The sequence below is a fragment of the Cucurbita moschata genome, unplaced genomic scaffold (genome assembly GCF_002738365.1).
Source record: "Cucurbita moschata cultivar Rifu unplaced genomic scaffold, Cmos_1.0 Cmo_Scf00065, whole genome shotgun sequence".
NCBI classification, from domain to species: domain Eukaryota; kingdom Viridiplantae; phylum Streptophyta; class Magnoliopsida; order Cucurbitales; family Cucurbitaceae; genus Cucurbita; species Cucurbita moschata.
In genome coordinates, this window is record NW_019268581.1 from 241,996 (window position 1) to 252,566 (window position 10,571).

At 35.6% G+C, this 10,571-nt stretch overlaps 1 non-coding gene across 1 annotated transcript; it reads right to left on the bottom strand.

The window, feature by feature from the left end:
- Positions 1-8,779: 8,779 nt before the first annotated feature.
- Positions 8,780-8,851, bottom strand: TRNAC-GCA. Its single transcript has one exon. It is a non-coding gene; the product is annotated as a tRNA-Cys (tRNA).
- Positions 8,852-10,571: the final 1,720 nt, after the last annotated feature.

Sequence of the window (10,571 nt, forward strand, 5' to 3'; positions counted from 1 at the left end):
TTTCAAAAAAAAAAAAAAAAAAAGCTTCAAAACTACTCTTTAACAAAAATGTTTAAAAAAAGATAGATGGGGAGAAAATTGTGTTCATGGGGAGGAAATTGAAGGTTATTTTACGGGAAGGTTTTCAAGATCAGTATAAGATCCTGAAAACATAACAAGAAGTAATATCCTAGCTTAAGGTTGCGATTAAGAACATACTAGTAGGCTACTTACTAAGTTTTACTCACTCCATGTTTATCATTTTTTTCAAGTAACTACGAGTTGGTCGTGGATGAGAGCGGACTTTGGAGTGTGGGCCATGGACTAACCTCTGTTTTTAATCTAGTATTTTTTGTTCTTCTTTTGAGTCTGCTTCTTATTTTGTGTTTGTAACGAGTATGTATATGTAACACCCTAAAATGAAGAAATTATCTCCCATACAAATAAGCCACTCAGGAAAGACCCAAAGGATAGAAAGGAAAAAAATTAAAGGATTAAGCAAGAACAAAGAACTTAGTCCAGTCACTCGTGTACCCTAACAAGTGATTTCAAGGAGTTAAAAGGCCTTTTGAAAAGGATTGGAAAGGAAAAAGTAAATGAAAAAGGCAAAAAAGTCATTTGATAAATTATCAAGAATCTTTCTGGATTTGTAATTCCTTATCTAGAAGGAATCTCAAGATTCAAAAAAAAAAGGGAAAAATGATAATAAAGTGATGAGAAATTTGTAGAAAAATTATGGATTTTTCGAGAAATAATAAAATATTCGAAAAGTGGCAAATTACCAAAATACCCCTGAAAGAATGGATAATTACAGAAATGCCACTCTAATTAGAATCAGAGCATCTACCGTGACCATCCGAGCAAAATCTTTCGAACTCAAATCTCAACCGTCGGATCTCCTCTAAAATTTGATATGATCTAGAATGAACATGCACGGATCATCACATCCAACGACTAGTATTCAAAGCCAAGGTCGGTAAGGCTATGATCGGAGTTGATATCTCCAAAAAATTATCCAGAAAGTTCGATCTCTAAATAACGAAGATGCTGGAGCTCTCAATGTCGGTTTAAGCTCCTCCTATAAAGTCGGAAGTAGGAGCAAAAATACGGAATAAGAATCGAGAAAGGTCGATCCCCCAATTGAAGGCAATAAGCGTTTAGATTATGGGTCTCCTACTCTCAAATTTCTTCCAAATTCGAGAGCAATCCTCCACCATTTCTTTTCAAACTTGTAAGGACCGGGTTGACTCGATGACTCTAAAAAGATGGGTAAATTTTTTTTTCAACAAAATAAAACTAAATAAAACAACCAAAACTTAAAATATATCAAACATTATATCAAAATAAAGTTTATACAAAGTATTTTAGAACACAGCATAACACAACAGTTAAAACACAAGTTAAGGGACGACACAAAAGGGTAGAAGGATGACGGGTGAGGTTTGTCTATGGCACTTGCTCTAGAGTTCGCTCTCGACCTCAACCAGCTCCTTATTTCTTGAAAAAAAAAATGGAGAATAAGGAATGAGTACAAGACTCAGTAAGCATCCTACTTGTAGGCTCTTAATCGTGTCCTTGATATGCTAGGGCACCACACTTGTTCTTGTTCTTGTTCTTGTCGTAAGTTCTTGTTATGTTTCTTAATTCGTTCTCCAAGACACTCCCCTTAAGATTTACGGTACTTGACATAAACTTGTCAACCTGTGTCCGAGGCTTCATACGTTCCAAGTGACACAGTCTTAAAACCTACGATCAAGGCTTCTTATGTTCCAAACAGCGTAGTCTAAGTCATACACATGACGTACCGTGGGAGGTCTTAAAAGATTCTTAATTCATGGCTAGGGTAACTTACTCTCTTCTTGCTCCATCGTGGCCATAGGTTCTCCCCATGATAGACCATAAAGGTCACGTGATCGATACATGCATGAACATGGCATAGACCATAAAGGTCACGTGATCGATACATGCATGAACATGCCATAGACCATAAAGGTCACATAATCTAACATAGACCATATAGGTCCCGTGATCGGTGCATACATGAACATGACATCCTATAAATTATAACATGGCGTAGGGCATCTCATCTAGGTGAGGTGAACGAGGACAAACATGACATCCTGCAAAGAAAACACGGTGCAGGGCATCCCACCTAGAAGAGGAAAAAGGCCTCCTTAAAAAGCATTGCATGGTGGGAGTTATGGGCCACAATTAGACATGCTTAGAGTAATACCTAGCATTCTTGAATTTTGAGTCTTGAGGACTTTGGTCCCTTATGTTTGAGTGGTACCTAGCATTCTTGTTGTCTTGGTGGTTGTATAGCTTGTTCTTGATTCTTAATCTTATAAGTTTCTAAGATTCTTATTTTCTTGAGGCCTAAGTTGTTATATACATTTGTGATCATATGAACCCATCGTAATAACTAGCATGAGTTATTCTAGAAGGTCCTAAGTTTATAAGGGCTCCTTAAAGGGTTCTAGAAGAGTCTTGAATCTCGACATGTTTTTTTTAGGCGTTTCCTTAAGTTCCATCTTGGCTTATGTTCCAAAACTTGCTCCAACCAACTTGAAATCTTGAGTTTATCCTCATGTCATAAAAAATAGACCTTATAGGACATGGTTGGTGATTTGGAGCATATTTAGACCTTGGCTAGGATATGACTTCTTGTTTTGTTTTCAGGAACTAACTCTTAGAGGTTGTCATGTCATATATTGTGTTTTAGTCCTGAAAACACTTTTAAAGTAACCCTTAGTTTTCTCCTCATGAGGGCATAGGTGACATTATTACAAACGTGGCATCCTACTAGCATATCGTATTGCAGGGCATCTCATTTAGGTGTGGAAAATAATAAGTCCATCATTAACACCTGCTCGTGGTACATATAGCAGGGCATCTCACCTAAAGAGGAATAGAGATCTCGTGGTACACTTCATGATGGGAGATAATGGTTACTCCGAGCATGGATCCTAGCAACTTGTTAAGCATACCATTTGCCTTAACCTAGGTGTTTCCTTGTATTCTTGGGGATCCTAGGTTTATGCATAACGTCTTGGGTCAAACTTGAAACCTAAAGGTTCTTCTTAGGAATAGTCCAACGGAACCTTGTGCACTTAGAATCTTATTAGCAACCAAGGGTATCTATGGGGAATCTCTTATCTCATGGGTACCTCGTTAGTCATCCTAGGAGGTAAAGTCATGTGGATCGTGATATACATTTTTCCCCATATCTTGGTTTCGCTATCTAACGTTCCCAATGACTCCTAAACTTTATTACCTTATACAACATCATGATATAAGGATTCATACAACATTTCATAATGTTGGGAGGTCATTTAGGACTTAACCCGTAGGTAGTCCTCCTTGGGGGCATTATGGTCATTTTACCCCTAATTCTTGGTTTTGCTACTTAACGAGTTCCAGTGGCTTTCAAACTTCACCACCTCATCAATCATCATACAATAAGATCTACTGTAGAGTTTTATAGCATTTGGAGGTCATCTAGGTCATGAACCGTAGGTAGATATCCTTAAGGGCATTATGGTCATTTTGCCCCGTTTCTTGGTTTACCTACTTATCCTTATCCATTGACAACTAAATTTCACACATAACCTAAAAATGCTATAATATACTCATCATTAAAATTTCATAGGCATCAGGGCTCATTTAGTGGGTTATTTTAATATTCCTTAAATCCCGAGCAATTTGGTCGGTTCAGCGCCTTAACTTACGGTTCTTTGAGTTTTGCTTTCATAGATCCATGTGTAATACTCGGTTTAGGTTCATATGAAAATCCAAGCGATTATTTCTTAAGAAAAGTCCAAGGTGGCTACTTACCTCATCGTCAATGTTCGGGACCTCCGTTCTTGAGCTTCCGGTATCCGAATTACTTCATCTTTCCTTTCACAGACTCCTTATTGTGTCTACTTTATGGAACCATAAAGTTTTTTATGAGAACCGGTCTGGAAGAGGGTTAAAATTAAGAAACACCGAGGGAAGGTCAGATTATGGGCTGACTTGGCCGGTTCAACTGAACCGGCCACGTCATCGTCTTTTTCCTCTTGACAGGAAGAAGACGCGTGCGTCCTTTGCACCGCCGTCTGAAAGTGGCCTTCCACAGCCTCGATATCTTCGTTTCTCCCCTCGATTTCTTCATTAAACTTAACGATTGTTTTACAAGGAAGAGCTTGGGATTGATTTCATACCTTTTCGTGGATCACAGCCTAAGATATTGTGCTTCAAAGTTCGTCCAAAATCATTTCCTTCGCCAGAGCTAAAACAGGGGATTTCTTATCGGGTAGCCGATTCTAGGGGTTTTCAAGGCCCGATTTCTTCATGTAACCTCTTCCATATCCTTTCCTCAAGCTATAGAAACTAGTTTGGAGGAACGTCTTTGAGTGTGGAACCTTAATTTCCAGAAATTGTTCTTGGTATGCAACTCACCCAAAACGCTGGATTTTCGATCTCTTGGGAATCTTGTTCTACGACGTTTCAGCTCTCGATTCATTCATAGAACTTGTGGGTAATCTTGTTTAGAAACTATAGGAATAAGTTTGAGGAGGAATGATGGAGAATTGCTCTCGAATTTGGAAGAAACCCAAGAGCAGAAGACCCACAAACTAAACGCTCATAACTCTCGAATGGGTGCTCGACCTTGCTCGAGTCTTGTTCCATATTGATGCCCGTACTTCAGACTTTATAGAAGGAGCTTAAACCAACATTGAAAGCTCCAGATTCGTCGTGATTTGGAGATTGAACGTTCTGGATAATTCGTCAGAAAATCTGCTTCGATCAGGGCTTTACCGAGTTCAGTTTTGAATACCAACCGTTGGATGTGATGATCTGTCCGTTGTCTAGATCTTATCAAAATTCGGGGAAGATCCAACGGCTGAGATTCGAGTTCCAGAGATATTTCTCAGATGGTCACTATAGATGCTCCGATTCTTATCAGAGGGGCATTTTCATAGTTATCCATTCTTCCAAGGGTATTATGGTAAGTTTCCACTTACCGAATATTTTAATATTATTTTTCCTGAAAAGTCCATAATTTTTCTAAAAATCCTTCATCTCATGTTGATCATTTTTTCCTTCTTGAGCCTCTTGAAATTCCTTCTAGATAAGGAACTAAAAATTCGGGAATATCCTTCATAATTGGAAAAATGACATTTTTGCCCTTTTCACTTACTTTTACTTTCCAATCCTTTTTCCATAGGTCTTAAAACTCCTTAACATTACTTGTTAAGCTATAAGAATGACTTGCTTGAGATCATCACCCTTGCTTAATCCTTTAATTCCTCCCCTTTTGATCATTAGGGTCTTACATGCAGCTTATTCTTGTTGGATCTAATTTCCTTCATTTTTGGGGTGTTACAAAACTTATTCCTACAGTTTCTCAACAAGATTATCCACAAGTTCTATGAAGGAATAAAGTGCTGAAAGTGCCCAGAAACCATTCCCCCAATTCAATCCGCCATTGAAGAACTTCAAGAAAAACTTGAAAATCCAATCTGAGGATACATGATGACTCGTCGAGCAAGAATGATTCCAATCAGTTTATGCACCTCCAAGGAATGCTTCCATAGAAGACCACGAAGAAAAATAACCTCGAGAGCGTGCCAAATTGAAGGAAATAGGTTTCGAAATTAAATTGGGGATAAGAGTCAAAATTCCTATCTACGGACTCTTTTCCTTCAAATTAAGGATTCCTCTAGCTTCAGAGGAAGAAGTTGAGTAAACTTGATGAAGGAATCGAGAGCTGAAACGTCGTAGAATAAGCTACCCACGAGATCGAAAATCTGGCATTTCGAGTGAGTTGCATACCGAGAACGATTTCTGGAAATTAAGGTCCTACACTCAAAGACGTTCCTCCAAACCAATTCCTTTAGCCTGAAGATAGGATATGAAAGAGGTTCAATGAAGAAATAGGACCTTGAAACCCCTAGAATCGGCTACCCACTAAGAAATCCTTTGTTTTATCTCCAGCGATAAATCAGATTTTGGATGAACTTTGGTAGCGAATATCTTAGGCTATGATCCACGAGAAGTTATCAAATAAATCCCTAGCCCTTTCTTGTAACATCCATCTTTAAGTTTCACGAAGAAATCGAGGAGAGAAATGCTGTAAATGTGGCTGTACAGGCCGAGTTTTAGATGGCGGTGATGCGAAAAATGCGCATCTTCTTCCTGTTCAGAGGAAGAAAACGATGATACGGCCAGTTCAACTGAACTGTCTAAGTCAACTCAAAATTTGACCTTTTCTCGGGTTTTCTCCGTAGATTTTATTTTATGAAATGTTGTATGAATCCTTATTCCGAGAGGTTATATAAGGTAATGAAGTTTGGGAGTTATTGGAAAACTTTAGTTAGCGAAACCAAGATATGGGAGAAAATGCTCATCACGATCCATATGACTTTCCCTCCTAGGATAACTAACGTGGTATCCCTGAAATAATAGATTCCCCATATGTACCCTTGGTCTCTAATGGATACTACATGCACAATATCATAGGCTATTCCTAAGAAGTTATAAGTTCCAAGCTTGACTCAAGACGTTATGCATAAACCTAGGGTCACCAAGAATCCAAGAAAACATCTAGGTTGATGCAAACATCATGCTTAACAAGTTGCTAGGATCCATGTCTGAAGTAACCATTATCTCACTTCATGAAATGTACCACGAGGCCCCTATTTCTCTTTAGGTGGGATGCTATGGTATATGTACCATGAGCAGGATTCCATGATGAACTTATTATCTCCCTCACCTAAATGAGATGCCCTGCACCACGAGAAAATTTGTGTTTTCACTTCGAATGCTATGAACCCAGGTCGTTGGATTCAAAGTCCAAAGTGCTAACCACTACACCATAGAACCCCTTGTAAAAATTTATTTTGGAATGGTTTTCCTATTTTATGCATATTCCACAAGAAGAGAGATCCTATCACGAGTCAAACTCAAGTTATTGGATTCAAAGTTCTAGAGCTGTTTTATCTAACTCGTTGTGATCTTGAGCACCTTTAGAGTGGTTGCAGAAGTAACCCTCCAGTGTTGATTGAAGCTCTTGGAGAATATGTAATTTTATATATTTCTTATAGTTTATTTATATATTGTTGTATATTACAAACAAATTGAAATAATACTTTACATCCCAGTCTTTTTTTCTTCCGTGCAAAACTTAACATGAAAACTATATTATTTCAATATTCACTCGAGAAACAAGAGGTGAAAACTATATTATTTCAAACCCTCCATTATTGCTTCTACTTTGCGTGAAAATGCTTCCACTAAATCATGTTACTAACTAGTTGGTTTGGTTCGGTTCAATTCTTGGGTCGACTAGATTGAATCGACCTAGCTCAATTAAACTCTTGATAATATAAAAATCATAAGTTTCTTAAATTACGTTAACTTAAAAGTTTAACCCCTAATTTTTTTAGAATGTTTAGCTTTGTGTCTAGTTGATCTCTAAATGCTTAGAAGTATCTAATAAGACTTCTATTTAAGGAACTTTTCTCTATAAAAGATGTAAGACTTCAGGTTTATTATTAAGGAATTTCAAATGAGTGATTTGATATATCACAGAGGACAAAATATTTATTTGTTTCAAATATCTTAGGTTGACCATTCTTTTTTGTGTATTTTGAATATTATCATTGTGAATTACTAATGGCATTAGATTGAATCTCATTAATAACAATATTCCAAAACTCAGGTAAAGATGACATCAAAATTAATACTTTAATTTCATCTTAAAAATTTATTTTCACTTGACTTGACTTAGTAGACTGATAATCATAATAGTCACCCGTGCACAAATATTTACAACCTTAAAAGGTAAAACTATAAGGAGTACAAGAGAAAAGTGCTTAAAATAGTTTCAAAATATAGAAAAAAAAAATAGTAGGAATTGGTCAAAGTCAACATCCATTGATAACTTATGGCACAGCACAACACAGATGAGGGTAACATTTTTTTTATTTCTCTACTATATTAGGCCCTTTGGGTTATTGGCTTTACAAGATGGAGACATGAAGTTTTCTATGTTTGAAATAAATTTGGTGGATTGTTTTCTGGTTAGCATTGGTACCATCAAAACATATTTATTTCTTTGAAATGTTTGAGTTTACAATTTACATGTTTTCATTTTTCTACTTTGTCTGCCTGCATTTAGAAATGAAGCAAAATTAGTCGGAAGGTTTTAGGCAGATTGTTATAATTCTAATTTTTAACTAAAAAAAAGAAATAGTCTCGTTGTCATGCTTAAAACTACCCTATAGGTATAATCGACCCATTATCCTTCCACCAATAGGAGTAAAAGGCAATGTTACTATGTGAAACTAGTTTCATGTCATTTATTCAACAATAAGGAAATTACGAATATATCAATGTAGGATTTTTTAATTTACCGATTTTTAAAATGTTAAATTATGTGAAAACAAAAAGGGAGTCATGACCCATTTTCGGTGGGTTCTCGAAGCACGAATTGCAAGTTAAAAGAGGTTGAAAACAAAGTAAAATGTTTTCTCAAAATAAGTACCAGATTCAAACAGGTGACCTCTTGATCTGCAGTCAAATTCTTTAGCACTAAGCTATGGAGCCATTTTGCATGATTTCAACCTTAGTGACCCCTTAGACATAGTGTAAAAAGTGTTTGTCCAAAATAAAAGGGCCCAACAAAGTTCAAACGGGTGATCGATAAAATTCTCTACCACTGAACCATGGATCCATTTTGTAGGATTTTAACCTTAGTGACCCCTTCGACATAGTGTCGGTCCAAAAAGTGTAACAAATTTCTATCCAAGATATAAGAGCCCAACTAGGTTCGAATTGGTGACCTCTTGATCTGCAATCAAATGCTCTACCATTGAGCTATGGACCCATTTTGTATGATCTTAACCTTAGTGACCCCTTCTACAGATTATTGGTCCAAAAGTGACCCTACCGAATTGACTATGGACCAATTTTATATAAATTGGTGGATTACCTATCAGAAATTAAACACAGGTCGTTAGATTCAAAGTCGAAAATGCTAACCACTACACCATAGAACCACTTGTTAAACTTTATTTTGGCAGCGATTTTGATAAGCGCCAACAACGCTGGATTTTGCAAAACTAGAGGTCGTAGTATCCTTACAGACTTTCACAAGGTGTTTTCAACTTCTTTTATAGGTAATTGAATTTTTGATTCCATGCAAATGATTGGTTGGATTAGTGTCAGTTTGAGAAGACAGAGGAGAGAAGAGAGACTTTGTTAGAAACTCTCCCATAGGTAATCTCCCAAGATGTTTTCAACTTCTTTTATAGGTAGAATTTTAAAATCAAACCACAACAAAATTTACTTCTATCTAGCAAAATTATTTTTTGTTTGAAACAAGATTATTCCCTTCTTTTTCTAAAATTAAATTTGACTCTCGAATAGATTTTAATAGTTTTGTTAATTAAATTTTCTTTAAAATTTTTGTACACAGATTACAATGGAAATAATACTTTTTTTTTTTACTATTTTGTAATTTGTATGGTATTATTGGAGGCTTTTGTATGAAATATGATAATTGATTCTCTGTCCTCTTTGACAATTTAAGATACCTTCATATCCGATATTTGATGTGTCACGTTTCATTATGAGATCTGCCCTTAGGTCAATAAGACTTAAGTAGAGAGTTTATTTGACTAATGATTTGATTTTTTTGAGTTGTAGAGATATCCCTTACAAATCAAGACTTTGTATTATTATGAAGACACTCATCAAGACATTTGTAAAGGTGCCTGATATCATCACCAAAAGAACGGATATAAGACACGTAGTTGAGAGAACCTAAATTTTTTTTGAAGTTGGCTTTTCTAGGATAATGTCATCACCAAAGTTTGAGACAAAGACCATTGGATGGGTTTTAATATGGCTCAAATAAATTTAAAATCCAAAAGAACGGATCTAAGTTTGATATTATTTGATTTTGGATATGGATACAAACTAGCTGATTTCTTTTGATTACATTAATGAATGTAGGTAGATGTTTAAAGTGTTGATCTTAATGGTTTTAGAAAATATCAACACATCATCAATATAAACTATCAAATTTTTTTGAAAGGATTAAAATTATCATTCATAATCTTATGAAATTCGGATGGAGCGTTTTTTAGCCTAAATGGCATGACGTTCCTCTCATATTTTCTAAAGTGGACATTAAATGCTATTTTATATTTATCCTTTTAAGAAATTAGAATTTTCCGAAATCCCAATTTCATGTCGAATTTTATAAAAACATTTGACTCTAAATTCTTTTTATCAAATCATTTTTGTTTTGGATTGAATATCTTATTTATTCTAGAACCTTATTTAAAGGTTGGTAGTTAATTACCAGTATTAGAATTTCTGGTTTCTTTTCACCATGTTAACCTAAAATGTCATTGCCACATGCTCTTTGAAGACCTTATCAGCTTCCTCGGCAAAATATCACATAAAATGTCACAATATTTAGTGTTTGATGCTTTTTGACTTAACCCTAGAGTTCTATGTGAACTTGTGATTATTTTTGTCAAATTTTATATTTGAATACCTAATAGATTAAGATATAATATCTTATTTAAATAATATTA